The following is a 19769-nucleotide window of genomic DNA, read 5'->3' on the forward strand; positions in this document are numbered from 1 at the left end:
TAATTAGCTACTATTTCCTGTGCATTATTATTTTCCTTGAGATTCTCTAAAATGGCTAAACCAACCCAAGAATGCTGTCAAACAGATTTTAGATCTGAAATGCTATGCTGCATTTAGAGAACATCTTTCATTTTTCATGTATTACATTCCAACACTATTTACTTAAACATTTGAACAAAATTTAAGTTTCATGTCCTAATAACTTTATAATTACTTGGATGTATAAGAAAAGATACCTTAATCTAGTTTATTCTTTCTACTTCCATTGTAAAAAAGTGACTGATTTTAAAATCTGAAATAGTAACACTGACAGGATAGAACCATTTGATTTTCCCAGGCTCAGTATTTGTATTAAAAAAACCCAATCCAACCCAACCCAAACCAAACAAAAAACAACAACCAATCAATCAAACAAAAACTTAAACAGGAAAATCAACTTGCTTTTTATGTATACTCTAGTCATTAGAATCTCACTCCAAAACAGGTTAACTGCAACCATTTGATCAGCACTGGATCCCATGTGAATTAATAGCAGATAAAGGTCCATAACTCAGGCCTGACTGATTTCAGAAATTACATTTATATATTAATGCTTGCAATCATAGAATCATAGAACCCTAATGCTTGCTACATCCTTCTCGAAGTCAGTGGAGACTGTAAGACATTTTCTTTCCTCTAGAATCCCTAAGTTCAACAGTAAAGCAGTAAGGCCTGAGAGATTTTAGGGACCATTTAATAACATTCAGCTCTACATCATAGTTACATTAAGTTTTCTAGGCTTTTGGAGAAAAAGGATGAAAGGTTTTTAGCTATCATCTAAAATTTCCTGATCTAAGAAGAGTTCTGAAATAGTGACAGAAGAATCAGGACAGAAACTAGCATAGGGATGACAGAAAATAAAATAGTTACATTATATATGTAAAATACTTTTGGATTTTGAAACTAAAGTTCACAACAGTGTGCAAAAGTGATACCATCTGCAATCAGGCTGAATATCACATTCATTTCCAAAAAAATTGACAAATTTATATTTTAATAATTTCAAAGGGACACTGATTGATGTGTCAGTGACATTTAATATACTGTTGGTGAGGCCAAAGTGTAATTGACTTTAGACTACAGAAGAATCAGGAACATCAAACAACATTTAAACTTCTGTAAAGCAAAAACCAGTATTTGTCAAAAAATGTTGTATAATTGGAAACCTATTTTAGATCAGAGTACTACCTGTCACTGGGCATCTGTGGGTATTAAAACTCTTCCCAACATGTCATCTTTTGCAACTATGGCTTATGAAGACAGAAGATAATTAATTTTTTATCAGAGTTCCTAAGTATTTAATCTTCTAAGTATCTGGATTTCCTGGTCTTGTGCCTTGTGTTCAGTGACAGTGCTGCAGATGGTCTTGGTAACCTCACAGACAAAATTCTGAGATCATTCTCTGATTCTTCAGATTCCTTCCCAAGATGTATGCTAATTGTTTTTTTGAGTGCCTTTCAGTAATTCCCAGATGAAAGACAACATCACGCCTCACACTGATTGCAATAAAAATAAAAATGGAAACTCTACTAATTTTTTTAGAGGAAGTTTTAAGATGACATTTTGCAAGCTAAAATATTAGTAGAAATGGACATTATAAACAAGAAGAAAATGCTGAATCTACATCCAATTAAAATAAAAAATATACTTAATTAAAAAAAATCTTGTGAAATTACTTAGAACCAACAGACAAATAGGCAAAGGAAAATACCAACAGCTGCTGAGGAGGACTAACTGAATTCAGAGGAAACGACTGAAGGAATATTAAAGTAAACTTAAAAGATTAATGTTCAAGGAATTTACTTCCTTGTGCAATAATGAAATAAATTAGGTTCATTTTGAAGAAGGAAGATTTCATTTGTCAGCACACAGAAACATATTCTATGCATGGCAGTACCTGGCCTTCAGATTTGGTTTGCATGATCATTCATTAGCTGAGAGACTTGGGTAGGATTTTTGTTTCTTGATATGAAAGACCACGTAGGAAGTTCCTTAATAAAGCCACTTTTTCTTTAATCTAAAGTACAGAAGAGTTGAAGCAGATGCACAAGTGTAAGAAGATAATTGACCAGAAGTAAGATTAATCAACCAGGAATATATTCTAAACTGGTGGCAATTAATTTCTAGTTACATATTTAAATAACATGGTTTTTAGCTGTCCTGGCCAAAGTTCATTCAGCATATTCATGTCAGAGGAAGTGGTTCATCAGTTCCAGGAAGAACCTCAATAGTTTATCCTGCTTTTGTCCACTCCCTGGATATATTTTACATGCTCCAAAAGGAGTACTCTCTTAAGGAGTCCTGTCGACCAACACTCTGACAATGCACTAGGACTGTCAAAAGCATCCCCAAACTTACTGTCATCCAGAAAGCCATCTACCTTCAAAACCAAAAAGACTGCATCTGAGGATACCATTATGTAAATCATGTAATCAGTAACATACCAGTTACCAAACTATCTACAGGTAGTCCATACTAAACGGTAGTCATAGTTTTTCTTGGGTAGTTCAGAGTTCCAGCTTGGACATACTGTCAGTCTTACACCTGTCATAACACAGAGACTTCTCTCCAACAATGAGCACCTTCTTGGTTTTTTTTCTGCCAACTTAGCCCCTCATTTTGTCAAAGTCACTTTTTGAGGAACAGATTTTTATCACTTTATCAGTAAGCCCATCTTGTACAGATGACTGGAAACATAGATTCCCTCAGTGATTTCCATCAAAACTCAAAAAATCACCGCTTTTCCCCAAGTCCCTGCTCTGATACTGCTTCCATTGGCATAATTTGCATGAAGACCACAGAAGAGTGCACTTACTGCCATAAAATTATCAATAATCCAAATAAATACACCAGAGGAACTAGTGTCTCAGGTAAAAGCACATGAGGTAAAAGATTCTCACGATACTACAGCAATCTAAAGTACATTTCCCAGCGGAGACAGACAGCACTTTTCTAAAAAGCCTTTTGAATACAATGTAAGAACTTCTATGAAGGAAACTCCAAACTCTGCTGTCATATATCCTGGAAAATAATTCAAATTCTTAATTCCACCCTGGAAGATGGATAGATAGGCCACACTTTGTACCTGAAGTCATCTAAATCAGAAAGCCATTCTCCATCAATTTCCTTGCATAGTCAGTTGTGTGAGCTTGGTCCCTTTGAGAATTCCTCATTCTGAGTTATGCTCTGAAAGAATCTCTCCTACATTTGCTGTGCACAGAATATATGGAGACTGTTTTCCTAAAGCAAGAACTATAAGCAGTGATTGGTAGACTTATGTATATTCAGGTTCCTCAAATGGTCACAAACCTGATCTTCACTCACAGTTGGAGAGACTTTGCTCCCCCAGTTCCCACCTTGCAGTTCATCCCCTTGAGAGGTGTGGGGAGAGAGCCTGCCAGTGAAGGCTGAGGCAAAAAAGTTGTTGAGTATCTTGGCCTTTTCCTTGTCCGGTGTTACCAGTTTACCAGACTTGCTCATTGTGGGGGAGACACTTTCTTTGATCTTCCTCTTCTGGCTGACGTACCTATAGACACCTTTCTTGTTATTCTTCGCACATTTTGGATCCAGCTTCACCTTTGCCATTCTGATCCCCTCTCTGCACAATCAGGCAGTGTCCCTGTACTGTTCCCCATGTACATGTCCTTGATTCCACTTCCTGTACATTTCCTTCTTGTGCTTTAGTTTGACCATCAGGTCTTGACTCAGCTGTGATGGCCTTTTGTCTTCCTTACTTGATTTCTTACACCTGAGGATCACAAGATCTTGTGCCCTGTGGAAAGCATCCTTACAGATCTGCCAGCTCTGTTCTGCTCCCTCATCCCTGAGGGCAGCTTCCCAGGGAGTCCTATTGAGTAACACCTTAAAAAGCTGGAAATTGGCTTTCCTAAAATTCAGGGTCCTGACTGTACTCTTTGCCTGTTTTACTACCCTCAGGACTGAGAACTCCGCAAGCACTTGATTACTGCAACCCAGGCTGCATCCAATCTTGATCTCACCAATTAGCTCACTTGCATTGGTGACCATCAGGTCTAGTATCTCATCCCCCCTGGTAGAGCTGTCTATTACCTGGCTTAGGAAGTGATCCTCAATGCACTCCAGGAGTCTCTTGGATTGCCTACAGCTTGCTGTGCTACTTTTCCAGCAGATGTCAAGATAGTTGAAGTTCCCTAGCAGGACAAGAGCCTCTGACTATGATGCCTTCTGTAGCTGGAATAAGAAGACTTCATTGATAAATCTTGCCCTGATTGGCTGTCCTGTGGTAGACACCGATCACAGTTTCCTTTGCTGTCTTTGTCCCTGATTTTTACCAAAGCTTTTGACCTGCTTGTGGCTATTCTTTAGAAACAGCTCTTTTTCACACTATCTCTCTATTGATGTAGAGAGCAACCCTTCTACCTTCCTTGCCTATCTCTTCTGAACAGCCTGTAGCCGTCAATAACCACTCTCCAGTCACGGGATCCATTCCATGAAGTTACAGTAATGGCCACCACCAGGTCATTGCTTTCTAGCTTCATGGCGGCTTGAGTTTAACTCACCTGAGAACCTTCTACCTAACTTAGGAAATGCATATTGTCTTGCATACCTATCTAAAAACCCTTCTTCCTGTATCTAGTACATTAATATTTCTGTTAAGAATTGGGAACTTTTTGTTTCTTCATTTAACTAATATGAGGGGTCCCAAGTCTTCTATCCAGGTCTTTCAGGTGGAAAACCCTCCCTGCATTCCTCTGCCAGCACTGCCAATGAGCCAGCTCATATAAACTAACACAGGCCAAGAAGTGTATTCTTTTCTCAATTATTCAAGGACCAACAGCATATCTTATTTTCACTTCTGGCAGCTTCTTAGAGAGTACCTCCTTCACACTCCCATCCTGCAGTGTTAGAAAATGCAAAGGAAAAGAGAAGCTTAAAGGAACTGTTTTAGTTTGGTGGAAGAGCACCAAATCTTGACAGTTCTGAGAAGACACTGTCAGCTTTTCCCTGTGCTTGCATATCTGCAGTGCCTGGAATTGTACCCAGTGCTCTGGTACGAACATCTTGACCCCAGTCCTTCTAATTTATTAGGGTGATCCATGTGCATCAGAAGAGGTAATGAAAGACTTATCTGCAGGATATCTATATCAAAATAGGGTAAAATAAGGAATTTCCTAATAAGTAATGTCACTGTCTAGCAGTAAAGTCTCAGAAATACTATTCCATACATCTGAAACTACAAATATTATTGCAGAAAATTCTCCAAACATGGAAACCTGTGGAAATTACTGTTTAAGTTTAGATGAGACTTTGATGGCAAGGATTATACATACACAGTAAAGCCTCTACTGAATACACGTTTCTGCCTGGAAAATCAACCTTAGGTTTATTTTTGCTATAACACACATTCTTTTTTTTTTCTTTTTTGCTCTTTCATATCTAGAGTTTGTTCTTAGATCTTTTTTTTTTTCCAAATGAAAATAACATTTTACAAAATAATTTCCAGTTTCCTAAGGATTCCTATTTCTACATGAAGTCAGTTACACTGGACATGTTACATTATAAATGGCAGTGCTTTGACAAGAAGATGAAATTAAGGCCAAATAGGTAGGTTTAAATTCACACATGCACATATATGTATGTATTAATAGTATTTATATGGATGTATAAACAAATTTACACATTAAATCAAAACACATTAAATCTGAGCCTGCAAGTGCAATGCAAACAATGGATCAAAATTCCCCATGAAAATATACAATGGAGAGTAAAAAAATAAGCACAACCTAAAAAAACCCCCGCTACTTTAATTATTATATAAGACATACATTGGGATTTAGATTATGCTCTACACATTGATGCAAGATAGTCTGAACCTAAAGTTTGCAAGATTTAATTTTCTGTTGCTATTAATGAATTTTACAACAGCAGCTGCCCCCTGTGGCTTGGTATAAAAAGCAGTGTGTATACCTAGCACAACATTTGCAGACCTCCTCAGTTTTGTGTTTTTAATGTGATGAAAAATTGTACGAGTAACAAAGGAAAATGTCATGGTAACTAAAACATTTCCTATACATGTATTTTAGAGTGAAGTTAAATCAAAGGTCTTCAAAGAATTACTAGGGTTCTTTCTAGGAGGTTATTGACAAATATGTAGTTTGTCTTCTGAGTTTGTGCCTCTTTCACAGATTGGTGTATTTGTGATCCCACAGGCAGGAATAAGTGTCTGTAATTCATTTCTCCTTGTTAACTAGTGTGCTTTTGTGTGTAGGATGATTGACAGCAAACTCGGCTTAGTCCCAACGGATGAGCTTGTTAGCAAAACCCTAGCATCCTATCTCTAATAAAGCATATCAGCAGTACATTTTGTCCTATCTATTAGCCTCTCTGTTTCTTTTTTGTGAAAAGCTGAGTGTCCCTTTGAAGCAATGACAAATAAACCCCTGAACTGAAGTGCTAGGCTGCCTTATGGACAGCTGGATAGTAAATGTCACACCGTGTATAGAATGCCTATTATCAGAGTGAGCCATTTGTTCCATTCCTTTCAGTATCTTAATGTAATACAAAATTGCTAAATCAAGCCCCATGTCTGTGACAGAACATAATTAATGAGAAAGCAGGAGCCAATTCAACACTCTTTATTGGGACCTAATTGGCTCAGGCAACAGAGTTGTCACTCAACAAGAGACTTCCTTTAAAGCAATTTTGTTCTTGGTTGTATTACAGAGCCTATTAAATTGTCCCCTCCTTGATCACACAAAGAAGTATCTGCATGCAATAATTAGCTTTTCCAAGGGGATTTTTTTTTAACTCTTTCAATAATAGCACATTTTCAAGCACTGCTGGAGGAAACAGACAGCACAGGGAGATGTGCAGCCTGTGGACTGAATAATTGTAATAAATGCATTTTGGGAAAGCCTATGTGCAGCATATCAAAGCTACCGCTAGTACATGATGTGGTGGCCTGACTTCAGAGAAGGTTGCAGGTCAAGCTGGGCATCTAATATTTGCACTCTGTGCAAACTGCTCAGCTAAAGTAGCAAGTGAAAGCGTAGAGGTATGTATTGTTTAAAAGAGTGTGCTGCTTCTGACATAATATTAAGCCACCATGAGGAATGAGAGGTCCTGTTTCCCAGGGTCAGTATTTGGACCTTAACGATACTAGAATGAGCAGCTGCTCATTTTGAGTAGGAAACAAAACCTAGGATTTTTTTTTTTCCTGTAAATACCCATTGGAGTTTTATGGACTGTGTGTTTTTTTTAATCAGTAGGTTGTTATGGCAGAGTAAACTGGTGAGGGAACTCTGTAAGCATTAACAAAGAATTTTTTTTTTCCCACCCAAAGACTGAACATCATGCTTTGGAGTTAAATAGTACTTCAATTAACTAGAAACTGCTTCTGTAACCTTCAAAAGCATAACTCTCTACCACTAAGTAAAAGACAACTTATCAAAACCAAAATCCATCACATCTTGAAGTCCAGTGATTTAACCACCATCAAAAAGGTTCAGATGTGTTCACATATGTCTGTAGCTTGCAATACATAACTTATTTTCCAGCAGATTTTAGCTGTAGATACTAAACCTTATAAGAACTCATTTGAAAGCCAAATAACAAAAATGAGAGGGTCCTGAAACAGTTGAATATCTCTGTGTTTAGAAAGACTTATCATAAGTTGAACATTTCCTGTTCAGTCTAGAATTAAATCTAGTATTGCAGTGAAAGACTTGGCCCACTTTTTTCACAAAATTGTGAACATATAATACTCTCTGTTACTGTTTTCTGATATGTGTATATGACTCACAGCTCATTGCACCTGTTGAAAATAACTCAGGAAATACAATGATACAAAACATCATGTTATCTATTTGTCTGTCTATTATTAACTGATATTTAATATTGGTATATTAGTTGTTACTTTTTGAGAATTGTAAGTGAAAGAAATCAATATATTTGATGTTTAATAATCAGAAGATCTTAGTACTTCTTCTTATGTCTCCCAAAGGCTAGAATGATGTCACTAATCATATAGATAATTGTGTGCTACCATTTATATTATTATTTTCTTCAGGGTAAAAAAATCCAGGTATTCCAAAGGGAACGATGAAAACAGAATTGAAAGAATGCAGAACATTTTCTCCCTCCCCATCCTCCTCCAAAGAAATATGCATGTTTAATGGATCTTTGCATATGCTATCTCTGCAGTTTTATTAAGTTATTGTCATGAACACATTTTGATTTGTATATTTTACATAGCTTTTTTAGTGGTACAAGTTCACTGACATCTGCTCTAATATGCATACAAACTAAAGCATTTCTAATATCCTCCCCTTTGAAGAGTGAGCTAGAAGAGAATACATAAATATCTTACAAAAAACATTTTCTGTTTTTTCAGGTTTAAGGAAGTATAAGACAAAATCCTAAATGTAAATGGCAATCAACACTGTCCTTTCCCAGATGACTTATGAAGAGTAGGAAAGCATATATTCTGAGCACAGTTTTATGAGCTTATTCTAGTAACAAATGAAAATGATTAAAAAGCCTATATAATCTAATTTTCTTTTATTAATAATTTGCAATCAATATTATAAAACTAAAATTGTATATTATGATTAACTCTATATAATCTAGAATACTAAAGGACACTGAAAGATTTTAAAGAGTATACTATATTCATCTGCTGAGATTTCTGATGAGTCAAATTAGAATGTTAAAATAATAGACATTTAAACTGAAATATTGTGCAGACTTTTAACAAACAAATATTATGTGGAAAAATAACCATGGAAAAGATATTTTGGGAATACATTCAAACCAGAACTTATTTAAATGTTTTATCAAATAAAAAGGTTCTCTGATATTCAGTTTTCATCCAAAAAATACTTGAGTTCCTAAGTGAATTGCCAAGCTTCTGTAGTTTTGGCCATCGTAACTGTATCACATGAGTTAGATGCCATGCTGTTTGAATCTAACACAAGACCAAAAGGCTGTTTCTCTTGTTTCAGAAAACCTTGGGCCAGATATTAGTAACAGCCTCCTGACAACACATAGCCAGAAGTTATGTATCCCCACATGTCGGTACTTGGAAAGTCACTGTCATTGATGACATAAAAGTGAGGCCTAATCAAAAGAGAAATATGACATCACTTGGTTGTCATTGCAAACAGAATTAGAAGTGTGATTCCAGGACTAGTGGTTATTAATAATACAGTAACTATAAAAAAGACAATTCATATTAGTTATGCATTGTGTCTCTATTAATTGTATAAGGACAAGACCTTGCACCTCCGTTAGCTGACAGTGGTTAGCAATAAGATGGGAATAAGACACCAGGTTTTGTGTATTACACAAACAAAGTTATTATGATGCATAAGGAACATTGTTTAGATCTGTAAGTTTCCCTTCTTACATATGCAAGGACCTCGAACAGATGTCTCAGTAAGGGCTGTTTTACATAATGGCTTTGAACTGTTTTCTTGTTTTGATAAACAAAACATTGTTATTATTAGTAAATCTGGCAAAAAAGTCTGAGTCAGGACAGAAAGCCTTCCATCATCTTTTCTGTCTAGTATTATCTGTAACACCCCACAATTTTATCCTATGAAAATGATGGCAAATTCTTCAGCATACAATTTTTCAGAATATTATGAAAATGACACCTTTTTCATGTAAATGCTGTCTGCTTTATTCATCTCATATAAAAATGTAGTGCTATGTGCTCTAATAGCTTGGTCCCCAGTGGCCTAATTTTACACAGGTCATTGTATTTCAGAAATGAAAATATTGAATGCTCTAAGCAGTCTTGGATTTCTAGGCACTGGCTCTGAGGGAGTCTGCAACCTCTGAATCTGTCATGTAACCAGACTTTTCTTCAGCACAAAGTATGATTAAAAGTAATAACACATGTCATACCACTGTGGCAATGCCAACACAGAGGATGCGTTTCTACAGAACAGATGGTACTTGCAATGCTAAGAAGTCTATTCTCTTCATTTTACCTCATTGTTGCTTGGCTTCTGTGCTTCTGTGCCTTCTCACACACGTCACACATTTGAAAGTGTGCACAATGTCCTCTTTCTAAAGGGCATGAGCATACAAACTCATATAAACAAGATCGGAATGCAGATTAATTTATCTAGAGCATAATTCAAGAGACTTAAAAACAAATAATAGTGTATTAGCAGAGAACTGCATAGCTATTATTTTAGAAACTAAGGCATTGGTAATTTTGAAAAGCTATCACCTTTTGAAAGGTGATATTCATGTAAGACATAACAGGGATCAGTTCACCTCCTATGTTACAGATACTAGTGTGAAATACAACAGCTTCAAGAAGTGCTGAGTAAACTACATGATAATTTAAGACTGAACATTATGAAGAATAATTTAAAATACAAAAGAAGGTGAGGCAGGCAACATTCCAGCTGACCTTGATCCAAAATTGATGCTTTTGCAAAAAAATCATGGGAGACTTGATGACTGTAAAAGTTTTCTAAATATCATTCACATGTTGGCATGTCTAGTATTTCAGTAACTAACATTAAGATACCAAGGCAAGAAGTTACATTTATAAAGAACTAGAGGAACAAGTAACTTATATGATCAATATATATTGAAGGTCTTTATTTTTCTTTACAGGTCTGTAAAACCTCTAAATTCACATTTATGCAGATTTTGCTGATAACAAATTGAGGAAGAAAGGCTTCAAAGTGTACAGAAGGAAGAAAGTTCTGACTGTTACTGTTCTGGCCTACAACTCAGAAGGTTTATGTCCTGCTTCAACAGATACTGTTTTGCCTGTTGGTTTCTCAGCTGCATGAGAAGTGAGGTTCAGGACATGGATGTAGTACCAAGAAACAGGGACAGTTAGAGCTACTTCATTGAGCAAGCAGGAGCGATCTGCTGTGAACACACCAAAACTAGTCTACTAAGGAATGAGTCCATATGTAGTGCCATAATGAAATGTGATTTCATTTTTGATTAACAAGAGGATGAGTAATGGCACTTTGTGCCATTTTACACACGCTTTTGGCAGACTGAAAATGACAAAAATGCTCTGAAAATTAGGCAAAATTGACTGCCATGGTCTATCCACATATTACCTGCAAAATTCTAACAGCCTGCTCGATCCTCTTCCATGGCAGCTATGGGGTCCTCTGTACTGAGAGATACTTAATATTCAGCATGAATAAAGACTTGGGAAAATGCTAGCATATGTAGCATTTAGATTTTAATATTGTCTGCAGCATTCTCCTTAATTTTTTCCACGATCATTCTTTTCTCCAATCAGTCTGGTATAAAAGGACCTGTTATAATAAATTGGTCAGCCTGTTACATGTCTGCCTATCTTGGTGGCAAGACTGAGAAGCTTGCTAATTGCATGGTATGTCATGGATTTCACAATGGCTGCTACAGCATAGTGACTCACAAATTATAATTTTATCCATCTTTATTTCTGCTAATTAACTTTGTTTTCTTTCTCTCTGATTCATACTCTCAGGAAGAAAACAAAACCTTTTGTAAATCACTGATCTTCACTAGGTTATGTCTGAAATTTAGGTAGGACACGAATAGTGAAGGAAAAGCAAATTATTCTGCCCTTCGTTATCCAGTTAAGGGGATCTTCAGAGTTGTGCACTTCACTGCCCTAGACAAGACATACTGACACAATATGTAGCAATTTGCATGAATATTTCACGGACAAAGAATAGCTTTTCTGTGTTAATCAACGATTAATTGTTCAAAGCTAGAGATCTGTAGTCCTTGGAATCTTTTAAAGTTTTTGTTAAAGCATCAGGAATCCTTCAGGCTTACTGCAGTCTATCTTAACATTGAAACTTATATTACAAGTTATGATCCCTGTAAATAGAAGGCACTTTGTTATGCTCACTCTGCATTGTCTTTCTTACTATGACATTCTAACCAAACTATGCTGGGATCTGTTGGCAAACGCAATGCATTACTGATGATCCTTTTCTGTTAGACCCTTCCTGGCAGTTCAGGAAATAAAAGATGACTAGGAGGAACATGAATAAAACTCCTTCAAAAGCTGACATAGGCGTTGACTATGGGTGAAAATTCTTCACAGCTCATCAGTGGAGGTACAAAATGACTTTAGCACTGTACTTCTTTAAGACCTTTGGGTACACATTTCATTTTGGCTAGGAAATCTATGTGAAATATATTTTAGCATCTCAACAGTTTTTAAAATAACTATGTAAACAGTTCACCCCCAGACAACACATAAGTCTTTATTTGGGGGAAAGAAATTGTATGATAAAGCTGACAGCCACTCTTTATTCAGGATAGATGTAGCAAGCTGTTACTACTTCTTTTTTGAACAAGAAACATTAAAAAATGATACCTCACTTAAATATAAGGCTACTTAGACACTAATGTGTAAGGAGTTTCGTTTCTCTGGTAAGAATGGTAAGTGGATTTGGGTCTATCTGTGTACAGATCACTTAGGAAAAGACAAAGTCAGAGAAACAGTCATAGAGGCATAAAAGTAAAATGCCCTGTAGAAAAAGAGCAAAAATGTCTATGAAGACGGGAATCATGGGAAAGAGCTGAGAAATGTGAGAAGACAAATTTTCTTCAGCTACTTGATTCCTGCTGTGTTCATAGAAAGAAGATTTTGTAATTTATTTGTAAATGAACAAACTCTATCAAATAATTTCTCTCCTCTAATGGAAATAATTCAAAGCATTCTGACTGCTTATGACTTAAAATCAAAAGGAAGTAATTGCTATTAGGTTCTGTATTGCTATTTCAGAAAAGCCATATATGAAACTGTTTAGTGAAAACAGCTTGCAGACAGAGCCTCAGCTAATCTGACTTATTTAAATATTTAAAAAGGAATTTACATGATAAATCTCTAAAAATTCAAGGCTCACTATATAGTACTTGTGCATGCAGATTTGATAAAGTGTATGTAAAATCCCAGGCTAAACCCCCAGATAGTTACTAGGCTTTGCGGATTTAGGAGCCATTGTAAGAATGATTCACATACTGCAAAGGAAAGCGATAGAAAATAGTGTTTAGTATAATTTCTGACTAATTATTGGGAAAAACCTCTGATGGCATATTTTTAAAAGGTTTCAGCCACCACTTCTCAAATAAAGAGGAAATCTAAGAAAGAAATTCAGTTGTAGAAACCAAATCTTCAGTCACAACAATAATTTGAGCTGTATGGAAATGCGGTGCCTACACAGCTACCATGCTATATGTAGATAAGCATTTTATTACTCTGAATACATGACCACTGAGATTTATGGAAGTGACATTTTTTATGCTATATTATATTTATTTTAAATAAATTATTCTTTTTGATTACAATTAAGTAGATATATTTTGCTATTAAATATGAAACATAGATAATACCATATAGCTGGACTATTTCAGATTTACCTGATACAGTTCACAAAAAACATAGCCCATGGCACTTGAGAAATAGCAGTGCTGAGTTGTATGATTGTAACAGGATTCTGTCTACCAAACTTTAGTCCCACTGTCTATGCTGACTGTTGTAGAAAGAAAAATGTTTTCAACATTTTGCTAAATTCAGGCTTCTTAGTAAGTCCTATTACACTTGTGCTTGAATTCACTTGCTTTTGAATACTGTAAACCCTGAAAATCAAGGAACTTCAGCTGCAGAGGGAAACTGCAGAACCCCAGTCTAGGACTTGACAATGCTGTAATAACAGCATCAAGAATCCCAAAGACTGTTCTGTTCATTAGAGAGGGATTGAGAGATGTTTATGGCTTAGATAAAACAAGATCGTATATAGACTAATGAATCTAATGTAGATGTGACACCCATATTATCAATGTCAAATACATAGTCTTACAAATAATTAAGTCATTTTAGTAGTACACTTAACTGATGCACGTTTAAAACATTTACAAGTTTATTCAAGTGGCAGACAAACAATAAAATATTTTTTTGAGTATTGAGTCCTCCCTATGTTTCTGTCCTGGCATTCATGATAACTGGAATGGAAACCTGCAGATTTCTTGGTATTTCAAAGTATCAGTACCAAAGAAAACGTAACTTTCAAATAGCTTTAGGAAGACTCATTTGTCAATAGCAACTCCTGAGATGCTAGTTTAGTCTTCCTTATACCACTATTTTACACAGCCAATATGACTTGACACATGCAAATTAGAAGGCAAGAAAGAATAGAGATTGATGGCAGAATCTCCTCTTATAATGAATTAATAATTTTTAAAGTTATTTTTAGGCTCCAAAAAAACAAGATACGATTTTTTAACATTTGTTGGGTTTCTTTATTTTTTTTTCAAATGAAGGTAGATACTTCTCATAATAGGCCAAATTTTCAGAAAATCCTGTTTTCTTCTGAAAATCTGGTCCCTTTGTTTTACTGCATATTTATTAAGTGCAGATTTAACGAGATGGACAGGTAGAAGAATTAACAGAGCTTTAACCCATCCCCTGCTCAGTCAGAGTGCACTGTGATTGGGGCACTTCTTTCACAAGCCACGAGTTCTTTTTCCTCTTCCTTTCTCTATTTGTGTTTGAGCTGCTTCTTCCACTACTGGGAATTACCATCTATTGTCCTATTATCACTGGTATCTACTGTCCTACTTACTACAAACTTGTGTATTTTCTACTACAGAATATCAAGACATTTCAGATTTTTTTTCTAAAATAAGAAACAAATAGTAAGTATCATCTTCCACTTTTTACATTATCAGCTAAATAGGCAAAATATAATACAGAAAGGCTTCAAACCTAAATAACCGAAAAGTCTAATTTTAGGTCCTCATTTCTAAAAATCTTTCAAGTGTTATCAATTAAAAATATACACTTTATGACCATCAATACACAAATACTGAACAATTTTCTCAAGCAAAAATGCAAAGAATATTTTGAAGTGAATATGTGAATCTTCAGGCTGCAATAAGGCTCATCAGTTATCTGTTATAATAACACAATAAGGAAAGTACTTTTATTACTATTTTCACAGGGCAATACAGAGTATCCTTGAAACACTGTCCTTTCTTCCAGACAGCTCCTCATGGGTAAACAGACTCAAAAGTGCAATATCCATGCTACTTGAACTTTGAGAAAAGTATTTAATGTATTTCTGGCAGTCCATAATAGCAATATCACTTTCTAGAAAGCCTGCTGGGCTGAGTTGCAGTGCTTAAAATGTGCTGTTTCTTATCTGGTTCTAGTCACAGCTATAGACTTACATACGTAACCCCCTTTACCTGATGATCTTTACTTCCAAAGATCTTTTCTGTAGTTAAACTCATTTCTGAAGTCCCAAGTATTCCCAGAACCTATTCTATCTTTAAATTAGTCAAGTTTCTTATTCACAGCTATTGCAGACTTTGCATAACTGTCAACTGAGGTCTAAAATATTTGTTTACTTTGTAAAGGTAATTATTCTACAGGGTTTTGAATATATAGCCTTCTTTATATTTTGGTGAGGAAGATGAAAGCAAATATAATAAACAGTTTTGTCTCAACCTTTTTTTGACTTAATGCAAAAAAGAAAAAGCATTGATGTTGAACTGAACTAGTTATATCAGGATTTTGATCCTATAGTATCAGCATCATGTTTTGTGACCTGATCTTACCACTGGGTCTGCAGGAGCTGCTGCAGTTCAAGTTAGAAAACAGTAACATAACTTCCTTAGCAGCTGTAACGCTTGGATCCTTATGTAATTTTCATTTCTCTGAGAACAGTGCTGGGTAAACATGGGTAAAATGACTTCTGTGAAGTACTTTGTGTTTAAAGAAGGAACAGAAAAACACTTAAGGACAGTAGAAAATTAAATCCGTGAAGAATCAGTATTCAGAAAAAACCTACTAGTGTTACAGTAACTATTTCATTTATAGATTTAGGTATTATGACATATCTTTACTTGAATCACTGTGAAGTGTAACAGGTTAGGTTGACCTCTGAATAAGAAACATCCTTAGAGTAGGGAGCAAGTGGAGGTAATAGTTTACTTTGCTTTTACTGACTGGTCTGGAATGGGTGACTTTAACCATCTTATCACATATTACTGAAAAAGCATGACATTGATTTTGTGGCATCACTGTGGAGAACAGAAAAAAAATAGCATATGGATGAGTTAACAGAAAAAGAGCACATGTAAAAATACTTTAATCAAACATCAGTACTTTAATCATGTATTCTTCTATGTGTTATATGGAAATGACAGAAGAAAAAAAATCCCATGATTTAAACTGGCCACCAATTGGCAAAAGCATTTTCACTTTCTGATGGTGGAGGTTAATAAAAATTCCAAGAATAAATTAACATGCATAAGCATATGCTAAACAATTCTTTATGCATGTGTCCTGTTTTCAGCTGGGATAGAGTTACTTTTCTTCCTAGGAGCTTGTACAGTGCTGTATTTTGCCTTTAGTATGAAAATAACATTGACAGCACATAGATGTTTTAGTTGTTGCTAAGTAGTGCTTACCCAGATCAAGGACTTTTCAGTCTCTCATGCTCTGCCAATGACAAGGGAGCACAGCCAGGAGAGCTGACCCAAACTACCCAAAGGATTATTCCATGCCAGAATATAGTCATGCCCAGAATATAAACTGGAGGAGTTACCCAAAAGGGACTGATCACTGCTGGAGGATAGGCTGTGTCAGCGAGTGGTGAGCAGTTTTACTGTGCATCTCTTGAGTTGTACACCTCTGTCCCATTTCCTATTATTAACTTTATTTTAATTATTAAACTCTACTCATCTCAACCCACAGGTTTTACCTTTTTCTAATTCTCCTATTCCACTGTGGTGGGGGGAGTGAGCAAGTGGCTGAGTGTTACTTCGTTGCCACTGGGATTAAAGCATGACAGTATGATAAATAATGATTCTGTAATATGAAAAATGGTAATTAATTCAGATTTTCTAAGCACAAATCTCTGCAGTTTTAATGGAATTACAGAGTACACCCAAAACTTGGTACCAGCTTTCATGGAAATAGTTTCAAATTGGTTGATTTTTATTTCTTTTTTTCCTTAATGCAGTGCTTATACATACCATGAAATTATTTATTAAAGGGTTTCTTTAAATTCATTATTAATTGCTCTTTTCTCTCTTTAGAGAAAGAAACATTATCAGCATTATCAATGAATTCTGGAATAGTCCTGTAACAACAAATTTCCTGACTCTACATGTTGAAGAATAATAATATACTACAGGAAATGTCAGACTTCCTACAGACTTCCAATAAGCGGACAAAACATGAAAATTACAACAGCTTCATATATAAGCAACTATTTCAGCAAACAGGTTTAAAAAATAAAAGTCCAGAAGCTTCCTAAAGACATTCCTACCACAACCCCACATGAAACATATTGCATTAAAATACACAACTGAAAATTAAATGAAATCAGAAGATGATTTATTACCATATGTGGTGGAAAGGTTTTTGCCAAGGTTCCCATTATTAGAACTATTAGATTCTGAGACCAACCATGGTTTATGCTTTGGCAATTTGGTTTAAAAAGAAAACAAACAGAAAACAAATTTTGTCCTTACTCAAAGCTGATTGATAGAAAACACTGACACTATCCTCATTGAAACAATCTTTAAATGACATAGACATGATTGCTCAATTAAATGAGCTATATTTTCAGAGCACAGGCTTTTGTTGAAAAAGCTAATGCTATGAAGATAGAGAAGGTTAAAGTCAAAATTTTGTAAATTACAAAGAGTCTGTTAAGAAGTAAAGACATCTTTCTCTACCGAGAAAAATGTGCAGTAATCTGTGCTTCAGCTTTCACAAGCTGAATGATGGATCTTTTGTCCCCATAAGAAAAGTTTTACAGTTCAAACTCTGACCTAAATATTGAGGGAACTGTACTGAACTCCAGCATGGAATAAGCGTATATATCTAACTGTTTTGGAGAATACATTGACACACAAATAGACTCCTATCTCAGAAAATATGGATTTGTAATCTGAGCCTGTTGGAAAATGAGTCATACTCCTCAAAAAACAATATATATAAAAAAATCATGCCTGCAGTTTGAGAAGATAACAGTAATAGCTTCCCTTGAGTTTGAATAGTTAGGATAAAACCATAAGCACTTTGTAAAATCTCAAAAAAGTAATTTTTGCAGTTTATAAAATTTTCTTTAAAATTCAAACTGTCACTCAGTTACCTTAATACAGAAATCAGCAATGTCAGTATCTATAGGGAAGTGTTAACTAAAAACCAAACAAGTGGTCCACTATAATAGGGCTGGTTTTACTCCTACATTCTGACAAAATGTGGTTCTTATTATAACCAGTCATCTACGTTATATCTAGTATGAAGAGTGATGAAGAACTGACATCTTGCTGGGAATATTATGGGAACTCTTCATTCTAACAATTGGAATAAGCAGAGGATATGTACCTGAGAATGTTTAGTCATATTTAAAAGTTAATTTGGTTTAACTATATTAGTTTTTTTATTAGACATGTTTACTGTGAACACGTAGATATTCAAGATTTAAGGATAAAACCTTCTTGGCAAAGCTTATATCTGAAACGAACGTGACTATAAAGTCACCAGTTACGCAAGAGAGAAATCGGCAAGGATTTAGATCTTCCCCTTGTAGGGTTATATCATGGTTTAAGCCCAGGCCACAAATCAGAAACACACAGTCTACTCCCCCCCACCTTTCTTCCCCCAGCTCCCTGAGGGATGGGAAGGAGAATCGAAAAAATGTAACTCCCACGGGATGAGATAAGAACAGTTTAGTAACTGAGGTATAACACAAACCACTGCTGCTACCACCAATAATAATAATTATGATAAAGGAAATAACAAGGGAAAAGAATATAATACCACCTGATGACTGATACTGGTACCTAGCCTGACCCAGCAGAGAACTAACTCTTCCTGGTAACTCTCAGTTACATCCTGGGCATGATGTGCTGTGGTATGGAATACCTCTTTGGCTAGTTTGGGTCAGGTGTCCTGTTTCTGCTTCCTCCCAGCTTCCTCTCCTCCCTGGCAGAGCATGAGACTCAGAAAGTCCTTGGTCAGACTAAACATCTGAGCAGCAACTAAAAACATCGGTGTTAACAGCGCTATTCCCAGGCTGAAAGTCAAAAACACAGCAGTGCACCAGCTACTAAGAAGGAGAAAAAAATGACTGCTACCGCTGAACCCAGGACAGGCTACAAGATTAGAAAATCTCATACTTGCTCAGAAGACAGGAAAAAGTGTTCTACTACTGAGTATTGTGTATTATACAATTAAAATGTATAACCCAAATTCTGAGTGCAGAACTAGAATTTTGAGAATTCAAAAATTTGAACAAGAAATTTGAAACTTTTTTGAGATTAATAATCATGTATTTCACAGAATTGAAAATAATCCAGGTTGATAAGTATCTCTGGAGGTCATCTATTCCAATCCTTTGGTCAAAGCACGATCAACTTTGAAGGCAGATCCAGATTCTAAGTTACATATTGTCCTGGGTTCAGCAGTGGCAGTCATTTTTTCTCCTTTTTGGTAGCTGGTGCAGTGCTGTGTTTTGACTTTGAGCCTGGGAATGGTGCTGATAACATAGATGTTTTTAATTGCTGCTCAAATGTTTACTCTGGCCAAGGACTTTCTGAGCCTCATACTCTGCCAGGGAGGAGGGGAGGCTGGGAGGAAGGAGAGACAGGACACCTGACCCAGGCTAGCCAAAGAGGTTATCATAGCATGTCATGCCCAGGATGTAACTGAGAGTTACACGGAAAGGCTAGTGCTCTGGGGGGTT

Source organism: Melopsittacus undulatus, chromosome 4 (assembly GCF_012275295.1).
Source record: "Melopsittacus undulatus isolate bMelUnd1 chromosome 4, bMelUnd1.mat.Z, whole genome shotgun sequence".
Classification (NCBI taxonomy): domain Eukaryota; kingdom Metazoa; phylum Chordata; class Aves; order Psittaciformes; family Psittaculidae; genus Melopsittacus; species Melopsittacus undulatus.